Raw genomic sequence first — 14,106 nt, 5'->3', positions numbered from 1 at the left:
AAGTACTCCTAAAGCGCGGCACTCGCGCGGCGGATTACCTCGCCGGCGAGCAAGGAGGTTTCGCTACACCGAGCGTGTTTTGCAACGGCCAAATCGCCTCGCTTGGGCAATAATAAAATGCGTCAAGATTGAATTCATCGGGGAGAGATTGACGAGCGAAATCTCCGCCGCGAATGACTATTATCCCTCGTGTCGAATGTATACATATGATATGTTCAACCGTCGGCGAACTAAATATCGCGTCCAGAACGCGCAATCGGGGATCGTTAAACGATCTCGGGGTCCTCCATATTACGATGCGCCTCTGCGTCGCTTCGCTTTCTACTCGAATGCAAAACAGAGTGTTTCTCGTGATTACGAACATAGCGAAATTAAATCGATGCTCAACAGGTTTGAGCTGAACTAACCGCTGAACCAACAAGACAGATCCCCCCCCTCCCCTCCCCCCGTGTACTTGTACTCGCCCGCGCGTTTAATTCCAATTTAATCGCCTTAACTTTATTTAATTAGTATCGGAACGAATCATTTAGAATCGATAAAGAAATACGTGTACCTGACGCATTTGGCGTTAAATGTGTCGTTGAGATCGAAGCGGCGATCATGTAAAGAATACATATCGAGCAAAATCGAAATGGTTAATCTCTTAGCTGACTTTCCTACAGCTTATTGAAAATTTCCGATAGGTGCGCGCCGCGAAATTAAATTATTAAATTTATGACGAGCCGTCGTGCGTTTTATGACCGTCGCAATCGACTGTAAACGGCACGTGGTTGAGCGAGTTGATACAACCCTGTTCGACCGGATATTTGGCATTATTACCTTTCGGCATTATTATTAACCTAGTATTCCGTCAGTTGCATCGCCACGTATCGGCTGTGTTTATCAATAATTACAGTTTATCACACGTTTTCCCGCACGCAGATTTCAATACCCATCCCACATTGTGCCTCGCAAATGAATTCGGCCTTCGCGAACAATATTTTGCAACGGTGATTGCAATAAAGCGATGTTGAAAAAAAAATTCGATAAATAAAGCGCGATAAATACCGTACATCGCGCGCGCGTATCTCGCATTATAATTGCTCGTTACTTTACGGAAAATTTGTGATATCACGGCGTTTATGTTACATTTAAAGAGTTAAAGGGTTTAGAGCGGGTTTTGCATTATGCAACACCGCATTATGCGCATTATTCATATAAATATGTAAAATTTTGTAATGTTTACATATTAACCGAGTATATGTGCGTAAAAAATGTTTATTTTGCGTGCACTTTGTAACGGTGTAAATTTCGATGCCTTTTATTACGGGCAACGGCCAATATCGGAACTTTAAATTCTTAAATTTAAACAGCAAAATCTGCACGTTCCATGCAAATGTAAATATTAAAAGAACTGGTAATTAAAGTAACTTCTCGCGTTAAGTAATTGCACGCGTTATTCAATACTCCAATTAATTTTCGTAATTAGAAGGATTTTCTCTCAAATTCCAACACGTATGTATTTAAATTGTTCATATCCTTCGTAATTCCGTGTTCTCTCTCTCTCTATCTCTCTCTCTCTCTCTCTCTCTATCTTTCTTTTTCTCTTTCTGTTCCCGCGTACAAATTTCGAGAGAACGCGTTTGATCGTATTTATCTAACAGACATTCTGTTGGAACACCTGCGAAACCAACGCACCACGAGTAGCCGAGCGTGTGGCCTCTCTGATCTTTTACGGTCTTATTCCGCGTGCGGTTAATCACGTAGGAATGTGTGCGCGCAAGGAACCGGAATACCGAATCGTTATACAAATCAGTCACGAGGACTTTCCGGGTTCGCCCGGTGTCCTAAGTCCGCGTGAAACGACGGCCGCCGTGAAACAGGAAAGGAATTGCCGCATTCCTTTCAAAACAATGATAACTGTAAAATCGAGCCGGACGCGTATAAAACTACACTCGTAGCGGACCGTTGTAGAGCGAAGGAGATCTCGCGATCTCGCAAACTTCTGCGCCGTTCCAGCCGGGAGAATGCTTTTACGCAGAAGAGAAAAGAGAGTGCATTTTATACCGAGGAAAGGCAGCAAAATCTTAATGTAATTCCGAGTATTCCGGATATAATTGGTTACGATGGAAAGTAAAACGCGACTGTTCATTGCATCGCCATTCGTTTCCGCGTGATATACCATTCGCGCGGATATATTAATTAATATTTATGTAGAAACCGCTCGTGAAAGTGCTCATTTTTCAAATAAATGTCTTCACGCTATTTTTTACAGCGGCGACCGGAAGCCCCCCGTGTGCTTTTAACGTTTCATTCGCATTAACAGAGGATGCGATTAGTAACGCATTGACGATGACAAAAAGGCCGCGGGCGCTTATAACAGTTTTTAACCGTAGATAGGTCAGGTAACCCAGGAATATACATCGGCACACAAAAGCCCCGGTGTTTCTTCATCGCAATGTCTCAAATACCTCGTTCAATTACACGGAAACGCGCGGCGGAAGCGTGGCCTGTTCGCCGCGAAATTTCGGCCGTTCCGTAACGAGCGTGATGATCTAAGAATGTCAGCAAGACTCCGCCATGTACGCGGAACCATGACCCGAATCGAAGAATGCGCCGAGATTCGCTCGGCGTAACGGGACACGACGAAATTCGCCCCGCGAGTCAAAAGAGAGAGAGAAAAAGAGAGAGAGAGGGTGAGGCAGAGGAGGAGACAGAGACCGGGCACTTACAATTAGACGACGGTGGTCGAGAGCCTCGAACAAGGTGCGTTGTGACATTTTCCTTTGTAAGATGCTTTTTTACGCGTGCCTACGTCCTGACGTCACCCCGGCTTTTGTCTGAAAAGCGTTGGCAGCCAATGTGTTACGGGGAAGTGACCGACCGGGAATCGACGACGGTTTTGTGAGCACAATGCGTTACGTCATTTCTCTACAAAACTGGTTTTAACTCGCGTACAACAAGACGCTTGGCTCATTTCAATCAGGAACCTTTTACAATTTTGTCGTTATCTGGACTCGTAAAGAAGCTGATTAACACCCCTCTCCTCCCCCCCACCCCCCCGAGTCGATGCTTCGAACGTAAAGTGAAAAAGAGTTTTTAATCTTAGGTACTATTTGTTTAATTCGGTTTTCCGTCTCCTGACTGCTTATTCATTTTTTATCGGACGGTAAATTACCTCCTCCTCGCTAAGCAATTCACGTTTGCTGCTTAAACGCGATCGTTTTCGATTTATTCTTGAATAAATGATTCATATCTAACGCGCTCGCGAGAGCCTGCGTGCATGCATCCCGTATAATATATTTGAGCGTAAGCGTAGGAAATTATGCCGAAACGCGCGCGTTGGGAAAGCCGCCTCGCGGCATATTCCAGCCAGTTGTAACCTTTGATTGCATTACGAAGAATAGACCTAACGGGTACTTCTATTCTCATATTTCAGATACGGTCCATAAATCGAGTATGCGCAATTTCCCCCAGCTGTTCGATCGTGATTCAGCCTCGCGTATCTTGCCCATTACTTACGACGACAGGTTGTAAAGGGGGTGTAATGCGGATTATACGAACGATTATAAACGTCATTGCTTATTACAACGTACAAATATCCCAAAGGTACGGCCGTGCGAGAGGCTCTAAATGCAAATACTCGGGGAGTCATACTTCATTTGAATGTGCCGCACACGTTAATCGCGCGCTCACCCGCGCGCTCTGGCAATCGCATTCGCGCGCGGACGAGAAATGTCCGTGGGAAAAAAAACGCCTCGTGTCTCTTGCCGGTTTCCGCCGATGTTGGATCAACTCGTCGGCCGCGCCGGTGATGAAAAGTATTTACGGGCTAAAAATTATGAATTCACCAAATACTAGACGGAGATAAGGGATATTAACATCGAGGGAGAAATATTAATATCGAATTCGTCATAGCACTCGTATGAAGTTTTGGCTGGCTGTTATGCTTTCGTCACCGGCGCGCACTTTATCCCGGTGTAAATAATTCTGAAATCGTGTTCCCCGGCATTGCTCCACACACACACACCGACGTGTGTTTCTCCTCGCGCGTGTAAAGCGCGTATGCGCCCGTCCGTAAATACATTTTCTGCAAAATATTAAATGCGGTATCGCTCGCCGCCGACGTCAAACACGCGCGCAGCGAGACGTCGGTTGCGTCTTGGCGGCGCGCGATGAAATTATGACGGCGCGTTGTAGGAAAGCGCTAATTACACGTGGCGTCACGCCTTTGTCGATTCGAAGGATGGATTTAACGGAACGGACCGTGCCGTGCAGATTCTCGCCTATCGCGAAAAGCTGGCCTAGGCCAGCTCGGGAGCTTCCTTAGATGCGATCCGCGGCGCGATTGCGTTTCCTGCGTATTGTATTATACTTACGAACGCGCTTTATTCGCGCGTTAGCAGACTTGGCGGATATGGGATACTCATCATTAACAGGTTTCCGCTATTATTATAAGCTTTTGCTTCATTCCTCGCGTTGGCGGACGGCGATCAGTGACGTCGGAAACGTCAGGAGAGGAGAGGGAGAAAGAAGTGAGTAGGACGCCAACGAGAGGATCGTGACGACGTGTTAGGGAAGAATTACAGCGTCTCTGACGTCATGACTTCGATCGCGCCCACGAGAGCAGCAGAGAGAGAGAAAGAGAGAGAGAGAGATCTCACGAACAATGAAAACTTTTCTTCTGTACAACCAAAGCTCTCGCAACGGTGGCGTCATTCATACCGCTTTTACGCTTCACTTCTTGCATAATATCGCCAAGGTTGCCACCGCACTCTTGTACTGTGCTTTATTTTTGCCCTACCTTGAACTCTTGCCTATTGTCGTTATATTAAGAAAGCTAATAATAACGATCGACTTTGAATTTTCTTACGAGATGTTCACCGCAAAATCTTCGCACAATGCTCACGTGAATAGTGCATGCGTTACGTAATCGTGCGGCCGTCTAGTCCGTTTATTTTCAATTTCGCGAAACAATTTTGCACACGTCAAATGGTGGCTTCATTCATGAAACAAATCTTTCTTTCAAAAGTGTTCAAAGGTGCATTATTTGTGTGTGTACACTAAAGAAAGATTGGTTAATGGACGTTAAGTAAGCAAACCAGGATAGCAGAGTTGGCTTTAATGAAATAATTTCAATTAAATGTTACCACATATTTAGTATTCGATTGATTATCGGTTACTATTATTATAATTAACAAATACTTTTTATTATAATAACCAAACATTAGTTGCAATTATTTCATCAAAGCTTAATTAATATTCAAATAATACAGAGAGAATATTGCCAATAAGAGCCAGCACTAAATATTCGTACATATAATCTAAAATGGTTTTGCATGCAAATATCTAGTGCCTGGCTCTTATTGGCAATGTTCTCTCTGATGTATTATTGGGATTTTTAGAGCTCTATTAACTGTCTGCAATTTATTTATCATTATTATCAAACCTTTTTCGTAATGCATGTGTTATATGATGTTGTGTCATCCATGCTGCTTTTATTGACTTTACTCCTTTCGCGAAAATATCTGTATTAAAGCTCCGTAATTTTATCATCGAGTTTTACTATAGATTCATGCAATATCCATCGCGGGCTATATCTCTGTATAATTTATGCCCTCGCAAATCGAAATTTCCATCAGCAGCCGTCTTCATTATAATGATAATAGGTGCATATCCACCTAGCTAATAGTCATTAGCAAAACAAGCGTTACGTCACCTGTGAGAAGAAGTTAATCACGTGTGGAAGGTCGCGTTGCGACGTTTTTGCTGCGGTATCACTACGCTCTCCAGTTTTTTGCTAATTGCCGGCGCTAAAGGTAAAAACGGAATTTTTCGTCGCGAGGCGGGCAGCCGCATTGTCGGCGAGGCGGCTAATAGTTTCCCTCGAGGTAAAGGGAACCTCGACGCGCCTTCGCGGGAATGTCTTCGTAAGGGATCAGTTGAGAATCCGTCGGCCAAATAGGGAATCGCGGTTCAAGGATGACCTTTGTCATTGCCGCGGCGAGCCGTTGCGTGCCGATGAATCAGTTGCTCTTTCGACGCGCGTGTACCTTGTCATCAGTGACGGTATCTCCTCGACAGATAAGTCACGTTTTCCTTTGTTCTCCAGCGACGCTTTAGATTGATCGGACCTCTCCCTTATCCACGGTGTTAAATTATTCCGCGGTATAAACCAGTCACGAAAACATCACCGAAAGTGACTCCCCGTGACACGTTGACTGTTAGAAACGCGCCTGATGCCTTAGCTTTGATGCTACATTGTAATGGATACTGTACTGCAAAAAATATGCGAAGACTGTAGACAAAGAAATTCTAACAGTTACTTAATTGTTGGATAAAGCTATCCAGTAGATAATGATTCTTTATTGCACTGATTGCAACAGAAAGATAAGGCTAGTCAACTACGGAAGAAACCAGCCGCAAACTCGAGATATATTCTAATTTATAATTCTGAAACTATTTTTATTCTTTACAATCCCTTGGACAAAATTCGGCATTGTATAAATTTCATTTCTCGACATGAAAATTAATCTTTTTTGGCTCCAGTAGTAAAAGTAATCAAAAATTAAAAAACTACGGACTCCTCAGATTTAGCCTTTTATTTTTCTAATTAATTTTAATCATAAATATCCAAATTTTAATTCTAAAACCAGCAAAGAGGAAATATTTGGTTTATAATGATGACACGAGTCTTTATAATTCTATTTTGCTATAGCTTTGAATAAATAATTTTTAATGAGTAAGTAGAAATTCAAATAAATGCATGAATTTTTATTATAGTTTTACTAGTATATAAAAATTTTGATTTAATTCGTAATGCTATCTTCTCATTAAATTTGCAAATAAGCACCGGAAAATGCGATTTTATATAAAAATCAAGAGCAAACAAAAAATTAAATAACTTTTAAAGCAGAAGAATTATGCTCAAAGTTCACCGAGATATTTAATGACAGAACGGTTTGTATTTCTTTTTCTTTTTGATAATACTCAAAAATGTGGCACATACATCCTTAAAATAATCTTAATTGGTTAGATGCCACAATCGCGTCACGTGAAACGTTTCCCAATCGTGTCTCGACGGTCAAAATCGCGTTATCTGGAAAGCACAGACATAATGAAGACGCGTTATCTCGCGCGTCGGAGATGCGTCGTCGGTTGACAGATGAATTTCCGTGTTCCGTGGGATTTTTTGCGCCGTGCAATTCCAACGGAATAAAACGCGAAAGCCGCTAATTGCGGCTAGCGTGCGCGAGCGACTTTCAAGAATTCCCGACGACGTATTTCGAAGGATGAGACGCGGATAAGACGCGCTCGTAATTCACGGAGCACATAGGTCAAACAAACGTCGCGTTTTCGCGCCATCTCTATTCCTCGAATTTCCTCCATATACCCTGTCATGCATATATCGCATATATATATATACGAGGAAAACATCTCCATAGACTTTCGGTCCACTTCGCATTATTTATCCAAAGTAGTATAGTCATTCGTCGCGTCGAAATAACACACCCTGGTAAAGGCGGAATGTAAACCGTTCGCGATAATCGCCACCGCGTCAACAACATTCGCCGCGATTCCCGAGGTCTCTCGGTGAAAATAAAATGAAATCTCGCCGCGATCGAAGCGACGAGAGCGTCTAATTGCGTCTAATCGGCGGCGGACGGGAGCGCGGCGCTCGTTACGGGGCTCGCCGCCGACGGCTTATCTAAGGGGGGCACTAACAACGCGAATCGTGTGTACCCGCTATCTCCGTCGCGCGAGCGCGCGCGAGTATCTCAAGGATTTCTTTGTTCTTGCGCCGGGGATCGGGGTTCAATCCTCATCGCGTCGTGCCGCGCCGCGCCGCGCCGCGTCGCCTTTATTCCCACTCGGCGTAACTGCGTATAATCGGGTTTCCACGTGCAGGCTGCACCTGAACGTGAGTAACGAGCGCGTCCGCCTAGGAAAGCGGCCGCGCGCGAGAATCTAGGAACACACAGGCAGAGAGGCAGCCGGCCGGCCGCGATCCCGCCAATCGCGGGAAAGGACAAAGCCTCTGTTACGAGGTTGCATCAAGGAGATTCCTCTCGAGAGGCGGCCGGCAAGCGGCGCGCGGCGGCTTGCCGGCCGCTCTATCGCGCTGCCGAGAAAAACAAACGCCGACGCCGTCAACAAATAAGAGGAAATCGCGATACTGACATAATTCCGCCGATTATGATTTTAATCGGAAATTCTTCGATAAATCACGAAACAGAAAGGTTTAATTATGAGAAAGTGCAGTTTAAACGGAATAATATACCGAGAATAAAATCTTTTAAAAGTTAGAAAAGGAGTCATTGCGATTGTCATTGTAATTCAATGATAAATAAGATTATCGAAAGGTCATAAAAAATTAGCTATACAAATCGAAGAGTTAATGATGAAATACTTAATACTTTTTCAGGCTACACACACATATGATAATTCACTTATTTCGAATAAGGTCTGTTTGTCCTTTGTAGGCTGTTGAATATTAATATTATTTGTAGTAAAATGACTCATCAGCTCCGAACAATAATCATTTTTCATTCGAACTGAAGGATACGATAATTAAATTATACTTAGAATTTAGTAAAACAACTGAATATTAAATTGTGTTATTAAAAATGAATCGCTTAGATATCTATTGTAAGTTATTTCTATATTTATAATGATTTTCACATGTATCGAAATTCTGTGTATAACAGAGATTATTCGTAGCAAAAGCTGAAAAAAATCCACATAAAAAAACAGTACCAACCATTAGTATCAAATTAAAATTAATGTATTCTATTTAACAATCATTGTTTCGCGTACAAGCAAGAAATTATATTTTCGCCTATATATGAAATAATAATAATTTTGCTTGTACATTAATTTATATATTAAATTAATCTTCTTTGAAGAATTTGATAATTTTAAATTTCACAAAAAAATATTTTTATTTTAATATTATAATAAACATTTTAAAAACCCCAATATATATGATTGTTTTGATAATACTAGTATTAAAAAATCTAATTCCTTGAAGAGATTGTTATTGTATTTTCTAGATAACGATTTTTTCGCTCAATTTATGAAAAGTATTATTGAACATATTTTTCTTGTTGGAATTACATACAATAATCTCATTTCGATATTTGCCATTTCAAAAATAAAGATATTTTCAAAACAAGAATGTTCTTTCTTGCTGTCAGTTGTATAATAATATAACGTAACGTATTATATGCGCGACGACAATTATGCATTTCTTCTCGGAAGAGTGGGTTGTTTGCCCCTTTCTCAAAGCTAATAAATACACATACTATTCAATTTAAATTGCGCACGATATTCACTCGACGAATTCTCCACCATTGCGCAACAGCGATAATATACAGGACTTTGACTCTGTGACTATTTAAACTATCTAAAGTTTATATCCGCGTTCAGCCAGACATTCCCAAAATCTAACAACGTACAAAGAAAAACCGAGAAACAGTGCGCAATTTGATAACAGCAAGCGCGTCTTGAAACGTTCCAGTGGTACATAAATAAGTAACTTGTAAAAATCACAAGAAGGAGCGTTCGACACTCATCGTGTCGTGAGCAGATAAATTATGCCGCCGGTGAATATATATTTTTATGCAATTTGATTTATACTATTTGATATATCTGTAACAGTACACTTGCCCTCGAAGCCTCTAACGGCTCTCGCGTTGAAACTTATTTCATCGGTGTATCATAAACGTAGCGATAAAGCAGTCAATTCGCGAGAGGATGCAATCGATTAAACGCATGCCACGCACGTAATGCGCGCGGCATTAGAAAACTTCGATTTGCATTCGGCATAAGCAAAATAAGAAACCGCGGACGGCAACAAGATACTCGGCGTTAACGTCATTCTTGTTTATCCGTTGCATACGCCGCGAGAGATTTGTATCTGACAAATCGATAAAGTACCTCACTTGCTCAGCACATAAACAGATGTTTCGCCGCTCGCGGCGTCCGTTCATTTTTTCCCTCCCCTCTCGCACTGTGCCTCTCCTCATCCCTCGCGAGAATAGAGAGCGCTCTCACTCTCTCTCTCTCTCTCTCTCTTTCTCTCTTATCTGTGCAACCCAGTAGCGTAACGGCTTGACATTGAAGTCTCATATGTCTCTCGTTACCGCGACCACTCGCAGGGCAATTACCTGGCCGAGTTATTTTTAAACTCGCCGTTCATCGGCGACGCGACCAAAGTAGCAATCTCAATTTCCGTTTAGTTTCCCGGCGACGTGAAGGGACGCAGCAAGAGAAACATTTTATTTAAACAGACTTTTAATACACTTTTTTGTCTCAAGGCTGACGACACGAGGTTCGTTATCTTTTGCGTCTCGTCGCCAATTAGACTCGTATACACGCGATTCTGATAACATGTCAATGCCATGGTGCAATGTCTCGCAAGATCGTTTATCCTGTACGAGATAAGATCTAAATAAAAAGGACATCTGAACGTGCAGTATTACTTGTTGAGAATGAGAACAATAGTTCCCAGTTCTCGATTAAGATACGTGGAATAAATTTTATCGATCAATTATTAGTGTAGTACAAATTAAAAGATATATAATTAATTTTTAAGATGCTTTTGATCAATGAGATAAAATATTTCCAAAAAAATAAGCATATTTATCATAATTTAATTTAATAAAAATAAACATTATGCAATAACGTAAATGCAATTATTTATTATATTTCATTAAAAATTATACAAATAGTATCCTTTTAATAATATGTATTAAAAGAAAGATTTTAAATCTAATTTTTAAATTAATTGCAATGCAGACTTAAAGTGCTTCTTTCAAAAAGCAGAAGAAAATGTGTGCAAGTTAATAAAAATATTAAATGAAGAACAAAGCCAGTTTTTTTTTTGTACCAAATACAAAATACAATTTTAGGGATTTTTTTAGCTTTGTTATTGTCACATCAAGTACACAGCGAAACTCGTGACGTCTTCGTATTCGCAACATCTTATCTCGAGGAGATAAGACATGCGTTTGATCGATGAGTGTAGGTCGCTCGTGGCAAATCACCTGCTAATGTGTTCTTGAAATAACGGACAAAGAGAGAGGTATATGGTATCAGATGTTTTAACACGAGTATCAATAGTGAAATATTAGCAGAACCGCTATGGCACTTTGTGACATGAATTGTGGAAATATTCTTATAGCGGGATATAAGGATTTCATAAACTGAGCAAATTGTGCGAGAAGAGAAAAAAATAATTAAAATTGAAACATTTCGTCATGGATAATAATAAAGATGACCGAAGACGAAATAAAGATTTTGCAGAAAATTAATTAACGATACTTAATCTTAAACGCCGCGTAATCAGTTTCTTATCGTTATTTGGCGTTTCTCATGGCAGGTATATTAAGTAGCATAATATCATACATCCTCGAATTGAATTAATCTTTAACTGACACACGCAGTAATACGAGATACCGATCTCAAAATATTTTCCTCATCATTTTTATCAACGTCACGTTTACGCGTCTTTGTTATTAATGCACCAGATTGTTTAGCTAACTCTGGAGTGTTTTGCGATTTCCTGACGGCTGTTTTCTAGCTGTTGACCACGGTGATTTCATAAACAGGCCGGCGGATCGCGGTATCTTCGCAACGTATCTCGCTGTTGCGCGAGAGAGCGACCGTCTCTAGAAAAGGATTTACAGAGAGCGGATGTTGCTCGGAGAAGTGAAAGTCCGATGTTCCGCGTGTCTACGTCGTCGTTATTCTTTGCCAATGACAATTACAAACGAATGAGAAACCGTAGAGTCGGCGGGAATCGCCGTCCCGACGACACCGGCCGGCTGGTTGGCTCGGCTTCTCTTCCCGGCGAAGCCGGCGATCGGTGTCACTGTGTCGAGCTACCACCGATGACGTCACGCAGCTGCTCAATCCGCGAATCTCCCCTCCCCTTTCCCAGACCGTGGTCGCAGCAGCACCGTCGCTGAATAAGGAACACGAGCAACGGAGCGATTGCCAGCTGGTCGCATAAGAGATATGCACGAGCGAGGCAAAAACCGGCCAACAAAAAGCGGCTCGGTGACGTTTTTCCCGATAAAAAAAGAATCCGCGCGTGATTAAAAAAAAGAGTCCCGGTAATTTGCAGCGAGCGAATAGTGGCAATTATGTAATAAGTTCTTTCAATTGACTCGATTAAGCGGACAGCATAAAAAAAGGAAATGTATTTACGATTCCGATACCGCGTCCCCTGCCAGTTACAATTAATTAATTGCTGTGTCACGGAAAATTAATGTAAATATTAATATCATCGAAAAGCCATACGGAAATCTGACGACGACAATTAGCGCTGGAATTAATTAGAATTAATTGTAATGCGATTAAAAGTGCGAGTAATCCCGGACGGAAATATTCTCGGCGCCGCGGACATGTTGTAAAGCGCGTTTAAAACCGCACGTATACTCGCGAAGGCGTATATTTTTTGCCGCAAATTCCGATATACGAGGCACAAATATTATCTAAAATAAAAAGGAGAAAAATTTCACACGCGATATCGGCGTGACGTGAGAGAAGAGATTTTTTTCCTATGACGACGACGTTCGCTTAATAGCCCCGTTCAAGGTGAGAGACGCGGCGATAATTGGTCAATCGGACGTACGGCTGATAATACCCCATTCCACGACCTTAGCGCACTTGTCGTCATCGACAAGGCTCCTCCCCTACCCGCCCGTTTATTACGCGAGCGAGCGAGCGAGCGAGCGAGCGGGCGCGCGTCACGTCATCGTCGCATTCGCGCGTATCGCGGAAATCGTCACGGTCGCCCCTCGCGCTCCCAAAGCGCCCGGCTCTATCGCGACTCGGTTTTTTTTTTCCTCTTTCACACAGTGATTTAATTTAATTTCAACTTAATATATATCGTGCGCACGAGACGCGCGTGACGTCGTTACGTAACGCGCGGCGACCTTCTCCGCCCGATAATCAAATACGCCGCTATTCAAATGCATTTGCGACGGTCTCGCCGGTATAACTTCCCGCTCCGTTTCTCCGAATATTCCGCGCGTCTTTAGATTCCGCGATCGCGATAAAGCGACGGCCGCGCGCGATAGGCCGGCCCGATATACCCCGGCTCGTTCTCACTCGACGGCGAGAAAGAAGAAGCCATCCACGCGCCGCGTATCTTTCACGCGCGCGATAAGTAGTTTCCGCATTCCGGCCCACCGGGAGCGCGATTTTCTAGGCCGCTAGGATTTGCTTCCGTCAATTTCGATAATTGACCGAGTCTTTATACCCCCCCCCTCTTCCAGCGTGCCTTCTTCATTTCCGTCTAGGCTCGTCCGGGCGTTGCCAGTACACACGTTGAGTGAACGGAGCGAGGAGGAAGACGCGGGAGGGAGCGGGGAGGAGGAGAAGACGCAGGCGTCCAAAAAGCAGGTCACATCGCGCGGCGATAACGGTAGTCCGTAACAGCGCGCGATGGTGCAACGGATGGCATCCACGTGCGGCGGAGAAAGAGAGGCCCTCTCTCTATTCTCCTCTCTCTATTTCTCTCTCTCCCTTCTCCAGCTCCCTCCCGCCCCCCTTCCCCCTCCTCGCCGCGCACACAGCAGCGTGACTATTCGTAGTTACTCGCGGAGTAAGAGCGCGACGACGTTATATACAATGGCGGTCCCAAACGTAACGGGCTTTCCCACGCATCATTACAGGTCGTTACGCAGTTAGCAATCTTCTGGAAAGTCCGCACGCAACCTGAACGAGTCGTTCTACGGACTCGTTTTGCCTCAATCTAATCCCGCGAGAAGCGTCCGCGCGTTTCCGCGTTTATAAGAGCGACTCTCAGAAGCTCAACGGGATGGATTATTTTCGCCCCGCGATAAACCTTCTTGCGTCACCCCCTTCTTTTTTTCTTCTTTCTCTCCCCGTAGGAAGGGTTCTCGCTTCGAAAATACGCGAGATATTGTGATCGAGGGGGACAACAAGGTCGTTCGTGCTTCCTGTAAAAACAGGAAAATGCAGCTCACGATAATCTCCACCGTAAACTATTGCGAGACTTATCTCTCTCTCTCTTTCTCTCTCTCTCTCTCTCTTTCTCTCTCCTTTTTTCCACGTTGACGCCGTCAACCACGACGATTACAAAATTGACGAGGA

At 43.1% G+C, this 14,106-nt stretch overlaps 1 protein-coding gene across 2 annotated transcripts in view; it reads right to left on the bottom strand.

The window, feature by feature from the left end:
• Positions 1-14,106, bottom strand: part of LOC105832485 (zinc finger protein 395) — an 81,352-nt gene that overhangs the window by 48,632 nt on the left and 18,614 nt on the right. The gene's annotated exons all lie outside the window — the stretch shown is intronic.

Source organism: Monomorium pharaonis, chromosome 2, assembly GCF_013373865.1.
Source record: "Monomorium pharaonis isolate MP-MQ-018 chromosome 2, ASM1337386v2, whole genome shotgun sequence".
Classification (NCBI taxonomy): domain Eukaryota; kingdom Metazoa; phylum Arthropoda; class Insecta; order Hymenoptera; family Formicidae; genus Monomorium; species Monomorium pharaonis.
Note: the sequence above shows the minus strand (reverse complement) of the source record. Positions and strands in the feature narration are given on the sequence as shown.